Below are 11,863 nucleotides of genomic sequence, written 5' to 3'. Positions count from 1 at the left end.
AGTCCATTTGGTCCAGTGTGTCATTTAAAGTCTTTATTTCCAGGCGCCTGGGTGGCTCAGTTGGTTAAGCGACTGCCTTCGCCTCAGGTCATGATCCTGGAGTCCCGGGATCGAGTCCCGCATCAGGCTCCCTGCTCATTGGAGAGACTGCTTCTGCCTCTCTCTCTGCCTGCCTCTCTGCCTACTTGTGCTTTCTCTCTGTGTGTCAAATAAATAAATAAAATCTTTAAAAAAATAAAAAAATAAAAATATAAAATCTTTATTTCCTTGTTGATCTTTTGCTTAGACGATCTGTCCATTTCAGTGAGGGGAGTGTTAAAGTCCCCTACTATTATTGTATTGTTGTCGATGTGTTTCTTTGCTTTTGCTATTAATTGCCTTATGTAATTGTCTGCTTCCATGTTAGGGGCATAGATATTTACAATTGTTAGATCTTCTTGTTGGATAGATCCTTTAAGTAGGATACAATGTCCTTCCTCATCTCTTATTACAGTCTTTGGTTTAAAACCTAATTTGTCTAATATAAGGATTGCCACCCCAGCTTTCTTTTGGTGTCCCTTAGCATGGTAAATGGTTTTCCACCCCCTTACTTTCAATCTGGGGGTGTCTTTGGTTCTAAAATGAGTCTCTTGCAGACAGCATATCGATGGGTCTTGTTTTTTAATCCAGTCTGATAGCCTGTGTCTTTTGATTGGGGCATTTAGCCCATTTACTTTCAGGGTAACTATTGAAAGATAGGAATTTAGTGCCATTGTATTGCCTGTAAGGTGACTGTTAGCATATATTGTCTGTATTCCTTTCTGGTCTATGTTGCTTTTAGGCTCTCTCTTTGCTTAGAGGACCCCTTTCAAGATTTCCTGTAGGGCTGCTTTTGTGTTTGCAAATTCCTTTAGTTTTTGCTTGTCCTGGAAGCTTTTTATCTCTCCTTCAATTTTCAATGATAGCCTAGCTGGATATAGGATTCTTGGCTGCATATTTTTCTCATTTAGTGCTCTGAATATATCCTGCCAGTCCTTTCTGGCCTGGCAGGTCTCTGTGGATAGGTCTGTTGCCAATCTAATGTTTCTACCCTTGTAGGTTACATATCTCTTCTCCTGAGCTGCCTTCAGGATTTTCTCTTTGTCTATGAGACTCGGAAGTTTTACTATTAGATGTTGGGGTGTTGACTTGTTTTTATTGACTTTGAGAGGGGTTCTCTGTGCTTCCTGGATTTTCATGCCTGTTTCCTTCCCCAAATTAGGGAAGTTCTCTGCTATAATTTGCTCCATTATACCTTCTGCGCCTCTCTCTGTTTCTTCTTCTTCTGGGATCCAAATTATTCTAATGTTGTTTTGTCTTACGGTATCGTTTATCTCTCGAGTTCTGCCCTCATGATCCAGTAGTTGTTTATCTCTCTTTTTCTGAGCTTCTTTATTTTCCATCATTTCGTCTTCTATATTACTGATTCTCTCTTCTGCCTCATTTATCCCAGCAGTTAGTGCCCCCATTTTTGATTGCACCTCATTAATAGCCTTTTTGATTTCTACTTGGTTGGATTTTAGTTCTTTTACTTCTTCGGAAAGGGCTTCTCTAATAACTTCCATATTTTTTTCAAGCCCAGCTATTATCTTTAAAGTGATGATTCTGAACTCTAGATCTGACATCGTACTAATTTCCGTATTTAGTAAGTCCCTGGCTGTCGGTACTACCTCTTGTTCTTTTTGTTGAGGTGAGTTTTTCTGTCTTGTCATTTTGTGCAGAGGAGAATAGATTAATGAGAGAACAAAATGCTAGCAGAGTAACAATGTCCCCAGAAAATATACTCTAAACAAATCAGAAAAGACCTGAAGCAGTGGAAAAAGAAATAGAAAGAGAGAAAAAAGAAAAAGATAAAGATAAAAACAAACAAAAACAAACAAAACAAAACAACAACAAAAAAAAAAAACAGAATGTGATCAAATATGATCAGGCTGGTATATAGATCAGTGCCACACACTGGATTTGGCGTGTATTTTGGTCTGTTAGAAGAAAGTGCCTCCCAAAATTTTAAAGAAAGAAAAACTTATATATGTACAAAAATAAGGGTTGATATGATGAAGGGATGGAATATGATTGTAAAGATGGAAATTATAAAAAATTTTATAAAAGGAATTGATAAGAAGTTGTTTGAAAAAAGAAAGAAGAGGATTTAAAAAAAGAAAAAAAAAAGGGAGAGAATGTGATCAGGCAGGGGAATAGAAAACACCATATACTAGAGATTTAGGGTATATTTTAATCTGTTAGAAGAAACTATCTCAAAATTTTAAAGAGAGAAAAACTTATATATGTATGCCAAAAATACGGGTAACTACTATGAAGGGATAGAATATGACTGTAAAAATGAAAAATAAAAATGTTTTTTTTTTTTTAAAGGGATTGATGAGATGTTGGTTGAAAAAGGGAAAAAGAAAAACTCAAAAAAAAAATAAAGAAAAAAAGACAGTTAAAAAAAATTAACTTTGAAAGACTAAAGAATCATGGTAAAAAAGCCATGAATTCTATGTGCAGTATTCCCCTAGCGCTGGAGTGCTGCCGTTCTCATTGATTGGTAAACTTGGTCTTGGCTGGCTGTTCTCGCTGATCTTCTGGGGAGGGGCCTGTTGCCGTGGTTTCCAAATGTCTCTGCCGGAGGCGGAATTGCCCCACCCTTGCCCCCTCCCGGCTAAGTAATCTGCTTGGGTTTGCTCTCTGGAGCTTTTGTTCCCTGCAAGCTTTCCGTACAGCTTTGGAGGCAGAGAGTGAAAATGGCGGCTTCCCAATATCCGCCCTGGAGGAGCCGAGAACTCGGGCCCCGCTCCTCAGTGAGCCCCCAGAGAAAAGCCGTCAGTCACTCCCGTCCCCCCGGTCTCCGGCCACACTCCATGCTCACCTGGCCTGTGACCGCACGTTTCTATCTCTGGCATCCGAACCCAGGTGGAGTCTCCAAACCCAGCAGATCCCTGCGGTGCACTCCCGTGCAGCTCCTCCCAGGGGAGGAAGGTGAGTCTCCCTGGATCTGCCACTTGTTGGGTCCCTGCTGGAGGAGCAGTGGCCCGACTGTGCCGCGGATCACATTTTATGGCAACCTCGAGCTGAGAGCCCGCGCCTCTGCTCTGCCTCTGCAGCCGGCTTCCCTGCTCCGTTACCTGGGAACTCTGCCACACTCAGGCACCCCCGGTCTTTCTGTGACCCCGAGGTTCCTGAGACCACACTCTCCCGGAGGGTTCCACCCCCCTGCTTAGCCACCAGAGTGACATCCCTCAGCGGAGCAGACTTTTAAAAGTTCCGATTTTGTGCTCCGTGGCTCTATCACTTGCCAGAAGTGGCCGATGGAGGCCCCTCCCCCGCCGTCTATCCTCCCGAATATCGCCTCGGATTCACTTCTCCGCACGTCCTGCCTTCCAGAAAGTGGTCGCTTTTCTGATGAGAGAGTTGTTGCTCTTCTTTTCTTCGATCTCCTGTTGAGTTTGTAGGTGTTCAGAATGGTTTGATCCCTATCCAGCTGAATTCCTGAGAGGAGAGGAAATCCAGGTCTCCTACTCCTCTGCCATCTTGCTCCGCCCCCCGATACAAAATAATTCTTAAACTTTCCCCTTCCTAACTCCCTACTCTCTGGCCCCCAAACTTATGTTATTTCTATTTCTATGTCTTTCTGTACTGGACTTCAAAGACAAAAAGAGACTAGACCTTTTTTTTCCTTTATGTATACTGTAACAAGACATCAATGACTTCAAATAAAGCTCCTACTAATGCCTTCCGCCATCATTCAAGGGGGATCTTTTATTTCAGATACAGCCTAGGGTATATCATTCTGCTTCTTTCCTCTCTAACAGGTTTAAATTTTCACACAGTGTCAGATATCTGGAGTGCAGGATATCTTTATTGTTGAATGGATGATCTCTAAGTGAAAGGGTGAAAGGTCTATAATATTCTTTTTTTAAAGATTGTATTCATTTATTTGTCAGAGAGAGAAAGAGAGAGAGCATGCATACCAGCAGGGGGAAGGGTAGAGGGAGAGAGAGAAGCAGACACCCTGATGAGCAAGGAGCTTGATGCAGGACTTGATCCCAGGACCCTGCGATCATGACCTGAGCAGAAGGCAGATGCTCAACGAACTGAGACACTCAGGTGCCCCAATAATTATTCTTAATTAGAAATCCCAGCCTAGCTTTTGAGCTCTACTTGGTATACCTTCACACGTTTCTCATCTACCCTACTACTTACCTTCTAATCTGTGGATCTTGAGAAAATAAGACTCAGGATATTTTAGGAGTGTGGTCAAAGAGAAAACTAGGCTCAGAAATTTGTTTTGGCTCACAGAAGGTTATAAAATTCTGCTTATCCATTAAGATTACTAATTTAGTAGTAATTAAGCCTGAAAGTGCCAAGAAGAGACACTTGGGAAAAATTTGACAAGAACAAAACACAGAATACAGCATAGGGAAGAGAGAAGAGGAGAAAGAGGGAGACAGAGAGAGACAGAAAGAGAGAGAGACAGTAGAAGTCCCATTTTCCTGTTTAGCCAGTCTGAGTAGAATTTTCCGTCATTTGCAAATATTGGATACTCGACTAATATACAAGTTAAGGATTTTCTTTCAGAATTCTTAAATTATGCAGTGATAACCCCTACCTTTTGCTGAGTTGGGAATTTGAACTTTTTCATTGTTTATCCTTTAATCTTTAATTATTTTACTATACTGCAATTTTTACCTTTATCACTCCTATTTTCTTTCTGGTAAGCAAACTTCCCTCCACAAATTATTGTAGAACACTACTGACAAAGGAATTTTTGTTTTTCTGGCTACTCAGTGATTACTTTAATCTCTTGGTGTCAAGATTGCTAATACTTTCTCTAATGTCCTATATTAATCAATATGTCCTTTTTTCTATGGATTTTATTCTCTAGGACTTCGCCTGATACGTTTATCTTAGCAAATGTACATAATGATTCTGAGCAGGTTCAACCCAAATACATTAAATGTGACAGGTGCAGGTATAGAAATAGAGAGCTAAGTTTAGCACCCTATTGCCCAATATGCCTGTGGTATTTACAATACAATTTTTCCTTGCTTTCTATACTCTTCCTATTTTCTTACTTTCCTATATTTGAACATGTCATATTATTTCTTTTTTATGTTTATGGCTGGACAACTTGCCTCATATGTGGCCAATTCTTTTCTCATAGTTCGTTATTTGTATTCTATCCTGAATTTCCAAAGTGACATTTTCTTGGTCTCTCTGTTCTTGACAGTTACAACATCTCTGTAAACTGCAAGATTATAATTTCTCCTTTACACAAGCCCCTCAATGCTTAGTTCTGAATGCCAAAGCTACCTATGACTCATACTACCAAAAATAAGTGGCTTAGTAAATCACAAATGACCTGGCTTCCATATTCCTCTAAGGTGCTTCTGGGAAGTATTTTTTTTCTGGGAAATTTTAAAGTCTCAATTTAGCTTTAAAAGTGACAATAGTCCCAATATAATTTGACTATGATTTAATAATAATTGAGATCTGTTTTTCTTTTATTCCCTGTCTGACGAAGTAAATGGTTCAGCTGATTTTTTTTTCACTTATCTTTGGTTATTTCACTATTGTACGTAGTTTGTGGGCAATAACAAAATAGTACATATTTCCTGTTGTGACATCACAATGATCAATCTAATAAGCTTGTTTTGCCCTAAACATGCGATTTCTTTTTTTGTTGTTGTTATTTTGATTCCAATAGAGTTTATGTACAGTGTAATATTAGTTAGGTTCAGGTGTAAAATATAGTGATTCAACAATTCCATACATCACCCAGCTCATCACAACAATTGCACTCCTTAGTCCCCATCACATATTTCACCAATCCCCCTAACCATCACCCTTCAGCTAACCATCAGTTTGGTCTCTATCGTTAAGAGTCTGTTCCTGGTTTCTCTCTCTCCCTCTCTCTCTCTCTCATTCTCTGTCCAGTTTTCCCAATACCATTTTTTGAAGAGACTGTCTTTTTTCCATTGGATATTCTTTCCTGCTTTGTAGCAGATTAGTTGACCATAGAGTTGTGGGTCCATTTCTGGGTTCTCTATTCACCCATGTGTCTGTTTTTATGCCAGTACCATACTGTCCTGATAATTACAGCTTTGTAATACAGATTGAGATCTGGGATTATGATGTGTCCCGCTTTGCTTTTCTCTTTTAACATTACTTTAGCTGTTTGGATTCTTTTCTGGTTTCATACAAATTTAAGGATTGTTCTAGTTCTGTGAAAAATTGCTGGTGTTTTAGTGTATTGCATTGAATGTGTAGATTGATTTGGGTAATATAGACATTTTAACAATATTTGTTGTTCCAATCCATGAGCATGGAAACTTTTTCCATTTCTTTGTGTACTCATCTATTTCTTTCATAAATATTCTGTTCTTTTCGGAGTACAGATCTTTTACCACTTTGGTTAGGTTTATTCATAGATATCCTATGGTTTTTGGTGCAATTGTAAGTGGGATCAATGCCTTGATTTATCTTTCTGCTGCTTCATTATTGGTGTATAGAAATGCAACACATTTCTTTTTTTTTTTTAAGATTTTATTTATTTATTTGACAGAGAGAGAGACAGCTAGAGAGGGAACACAAGCAGGGGGAGTGGGAGAGGGAGAAGCAGGCTTCCCGCCGAGCAGGGAGCCCAATGCAGGGCTCGATCCCAGGACCCTGGAATCATGACCCGAGCCGAAGGCAGGCGCTTAACGACTGAGCCACCCAGGTGCCCCAAAATGCAACACATTTCTGTCCATTGATTTTATATCCTGTGACTTTGCTGAATTCATGAATTAGATGTAGCAATTTTTTGATGGAGTATTTTGGGTTTTCTATATAGAGTATCATATCATCCATGAAGGGTGAAATTTTGACATCTTCCTTTCCATTTTAGATGCTTTTTATTTATTTTGTTGTCTGATTGCTGAGGCTAGGACTTCCAGTACTATGTTGAGCAGCATTGGTGAGAGTGGACATCCCTGTCCTGTTCCTGAACTTAGGGCAACAGCTCTGTTTCTCCCTTTGACGATATTAGCTGTGGGTCTTTCATATATGGCCTTATGATGTTGAGGTATGTTCCTTCTATCCCTAATTTCATAAAGTTCTTTTATTAATAAAGGATGCTGTATTTTGTTAAATGATTTTTCTGCATCTATTGAGAGAAACATATGATTCTTACGCTTTCTTTCATCAATGTGATTTATCACATTGATTGTTTTGTGGATATTGAACCACCCCTGCAGCCCAGGAATAAATCCCACTGGATCATGGTGAATAATCCTTTTAATGTACTGTTGAATTGGATTACCTGGTACCTTGTTGAGAATCTTTGCATCCATCTTCATTGGGGATATTGGTCTGTAATTTTCCTTTTTAGAGGGGCCTTTGTCTGGTTTTGGAATCAAGATAATGCGGGTCTGGTCTCAAAGAATGAGTTTGGAACCATTTCTTCCATTCATATTTTTTGGAACAGCTTCAGACATGTAGGTATTCATTCTTTAAATGTTTGTAGAATTCCCCTGGGATGCTATCTGGTCCTGGACTCTTGTTTGTTGGGAAATTTTTGATTACTGATTCAATTTCTTTGCTGGTTAGGGGTCTGTTCAAATTTTCTATTTCTTCCTGTTTCAATTTGGTAGTTTATATGTTTCTAGGAATGCACCCATTTCTTCCAGATTGCCCAATTTGTTGGCATGAAATTGTTCATAATATTCTCTCATATTTGTTTGTATTTCTGTGTTGTTTTTTGTGATCTTTCTTTTTTCATTCATGGTTTTATTTATTTGAGTTTCTTTTTTTCTTTTCTTTTAAGTGTGCCTAGAATTTTTTTTTTTTTTAAGATTTTATTTATTTATTTGAGAGAGAGAATGAGAGAGCACATGAGAGGTGGGAGGGTCAGAGAGAGAAGCAGACTCCCTGCTGAGCAGGGAGCCCGATGCGGGACTCAATCCCGGGACTCCAGGATCATGACCTGAGCTGAAGGCAGTCGCTTAACCAACTGAGCCACCCAGGCGCCCCAAGTGTGCCTAGAATTTTATCAATTTTGTTAATTCTTTCAAAGAACCAGCTCTTCATTTCATTGATCTTTTTTTTAAATTTCTATATCATTTATTTCTGCTCTGATCTTAATTATTTCCCCTCTTCTGCTTTTTTTTTTAAGGCTTTATTTGCTGTTCTTTTTCTAGGTCCTTTAGTTGTAATTTTAGGCTGTATATTTGAGACTATTCTTACTTCTTGACAAAGGCCTGTATTGCTATATACTTCCCTCTTAAGACTACCTTTATTCCATCCCAAAGGTATTGGACTGTCATGTTTTCATTTTCATTTGCTTCTGTGTAGTGTTTTGTTTTTTTTTTTTTTTTTTTTTATTCCTTCTTTTATTTCCTGGTTAACCCATTCATTTTTTTAGTAGGATGTTCTTTAACCTTCATGTATTTGCAATCTTTTGAAAACTTTTTTCTTGTGGTTGACTTCAAGTTTCATAGCATGTAATCTGAAAATATTCATGGTAGGGTCTCAATCATTTTATACTGGTTGAGACCTGATTTGTGACCCAGTATGTTATCTATTCTGGAGAATGTTTCATGTGCAATTGAAAAGGATGTGTATTCTGATGCTTTAGGATAAAATGTTCTGAATATATCTTTTAAGTCCACCTGGTCCAGTGTTTCATCCAAAGCCGTTGTTTCCTTGTTGATCTGCTCAGATGATCTGTCCATTTCTGTGAGTGGGGTGTTAATGTCCCCTATATTATTGTAATATTATCAATTATTTTTTTGTTTGTTATTAATTGATTTACATATTTGGATGCTCCCAAGTTGGAGACATAAATATTTACAATTGTTAGATTTTTCTTTCTTTCTTTCTTTCTTTCTTTCTTTCTTTCTTTCTTTCTTTCTTTCTTTCTTTTTTTGTGTGGTTGGCTAGACCCTTTTATTATGATATAGTGCCCTTCTTCATGTCTTATTACAGTCTTTGGTTTAAAATCTAGTTTCTTTGATGTAAGTGTGCCTACACCAGTCTTCTTTTGATGTCCATTAGCATGATAAATCATTTTCCACTCCCTCACTTTCAATCTGGAGTTATCTTGGGTCTTGGGGTCTGAAATGAATCTATTTTAAGGAGCATATCAATGTGTCCTTTTTTAAAAAATCTATTCTGAAACCCAATGTCTTTTGATTAGAGCATTTAGTCCATTTACATTCAGAGTAATTTTTTTTAAAGATTTTATTTATTTATTTGAGAGAGAGAGAGTGAGAGACAGAGAGCATGAGAGGGAAGCGGGTCAGAGGGAGAAGCAGATCCCCCACTGAGCAGGGAGCCCGATGTGGGACTCGATTGTGGGACTCGAGGATCATGACCTGAGCCGAAGGCAGTCGCTTAACCAACTGAGCCACCCAGGCGCCCCAGAGTAATTATTGATAGATATGAATTTAGTGCCGTTGTATTACCTGTAAAGTTGCTGTTCCCATAGATTTTCTCTGTTCTTTTCTAGTCTTTGTTGCTTTCAGCCTCTCTTTTTTGCTCAAAGGGTCCACTTTAATGTTTCCTGCTGAGCTGGTTTAGCGTTCATGAACTCTTTTAGTTTTTGCTTGTCTTGGAAACTCTTTATTTCTCCTATTTTGAATGACAGCCTTGCTGGATAAAATATTCTTGGCTGCATATTTTTCCCATTCAGCACATTGAATGTATTATGTCACTGCCTTCTGGCTTGCTGTGTTTATGTGGACACATCTGCTGCTAACCTTATGTGTCTACCCTTGTAGGCTAAGGATCTTTTGTCCCTACCTGCTTTTAGAATTCTCTTTATCTTTGTATTTTGTAAGTTTCACTATGATATGTGGTTATGTTGGCCTGTTTTTTTTAAATTTAATTTTTTTCTATTTTTTTATTTTGAGGGCAGTTCTCTGTGACTCTTGGATTTGAATGCCTGTTTCTTTCCTCTGATTGGGGAAGTTCTCAGCTGTAATTTGTTCAAATAAACCTCCTGTCCCTTTTTCCTATTCTTCTTCTGGACTCTTATGAAATGGATAGTATTGCACTTTATTGAATCACTGAGTTTCCTAAGTCTACATTTATGATCTAATAATTTTCTTTCCCTCTTCTTTTCAGCTTCATTATTTTCCATAATTTTATCTTCTATATCACCTATTCATTCTTCTGCTTCTTCCTTCCTCATTGTGATTACATCCAGTCAATTTTGCATCTTAGTTATAGCATTTTTTTAAATTTCAGCCTGACTAGTTTTTAGATCTCTTATTTCTGCAGCCAAGGTTTCTCTGTTTTCTGCTATGTTTCTTTCAAGCCCAGCTAGTATTCTTATGACTGCTGTTCTAAATTATTGTTCAGATATATTGCTTATATCTGTTTTGAGCAAATTCTTGTCTATGATTTCTTCTTGATCTTTCTTCTGGCGAGAATTCTTCCATCTTGTCAGTTTGTCTAGGTTTCTGTCTTTTGTGTGTTATGAAAGGTTGTTATGTTTCCTGCTCCTGAGAGTAATTCTATATTAAGAAGGGGTTCTACACTGTGCAGAGCCTGGTGCTTCAGGAAGTGTTTCTGGTATTGCTGCGTGTACTCTCCTGTTATATTTTGGCTGCTCTTTCCCACTGGTCAGTCCTTTGCAGAATTCCTCCTTGCTTGCAGGGGGGAGTGTTTGGACTTTTAACTAGGTGTGCTTTGATTTGTTTGTTAAGATAAGCCTGATTTTTAAAAAGCCTGATTCAAGAAGAGAGAAAATGAAAAGGAACAAGAAAGCAAACAAACATAGAAAGAAAAAAGTATAAGCCCATTTCCAAAGAAAAAGAAGGGAAAAGAAAGAGGAAAATAGAAGCCTGATTCCAAAAATAAGAAAAGGAAACAAACAAGCCAAAAAGTGAACAAAAAAGTATAAGCCTGATGTCAAATAAAAAAAGAAAAAAGATAAAAATATTTTTAAAATAAAGTAAAATATATAAAATAAAAAATAAAATATAAATTAAACAATTTAAAAAAGAATAAGGAATTAAAAAAAATGAAACAAAACAAAACAAAACAAAAAAACCCAGCTTGGTCCTGCTTCCACTGGATCTGAAGCTGAAGCTTTGGAGCACTCTATGATCAGTAGCCTTGAGGCATGGTCAGGACCTGTGTTGGTCTTTGAAGGGAGAGGCCTGCTGTGCTTGCTCACTGTCAGATCTGCCCTAATAAAGATGGCCCTTCTAGGCACAGGGGCGTGGGATTTGATGTAAGCAACTCCAGGCTCCACTGCAAGCACTGTTTCTCTTTGATGTTTGGCTATGCTGGGGTGGGGGTGGCATCCCCCTACCCTCTCCTCTCTGGGGAGTGGAACTTGTGACTGTCACTGTCCAGGAGGTCCTCACAGAAAAGTGAATAATATTCTCTTCTGTTTCCCAGGCTTTTGTCAGATCCCTGCCTCAGTCTGTCTGTGCCCAGCAGTCAACATGCTCCATGCCAGAGTTCTCCTCTGTTTTATCTCTGGGCAGCTGGGATTCAAAACAACCCATCTTAAAATACCCAGAAGCTCATGGACCTGCTCCCTTCCCACCTGTAAGAGAGCCTTGCAGAATTGCAGCATGCAACTTTCTGTCCCAGAAAAGCAGTCACAAACCTGTGCAAGTGCCAGGAGTCTATGCTGAAACAGTAAAAAGCTATGACCAGGTTATCCATCCTCTGTGCACACCTCTGTCCCCAGCTGTTGAATGGCCACTCAATACTGCCTGGTAGGTCTTTTGTTCTTGGAGAAGCAAAATTCTCTCTTTCAAATGCACTCCAGGAAGGGGAACCTTCTTTCCCCATGCAACCCAAGGGATCCCCACACCACTGCACCTTTTGTTATGCCTATGCATGG

This window comes from Mirounga leonina, unplaced genomic scaffold, assembly GCF_011800145.1.
Source record: "Mirounga leonina isolate KUSES-001 unplaced genomic scaffold, KU_Mleo_1.0 Mir_204, whole genome shotgun sequence".
Lineage (NCBI taxonomy): Eukaryota > Metazoa > Chordata > Mammalia > Carnivora > Phocidae > Mirounga > Mirounga leonina.
This window is presented reverse-complemented; position numbering follows the sequence as displayed.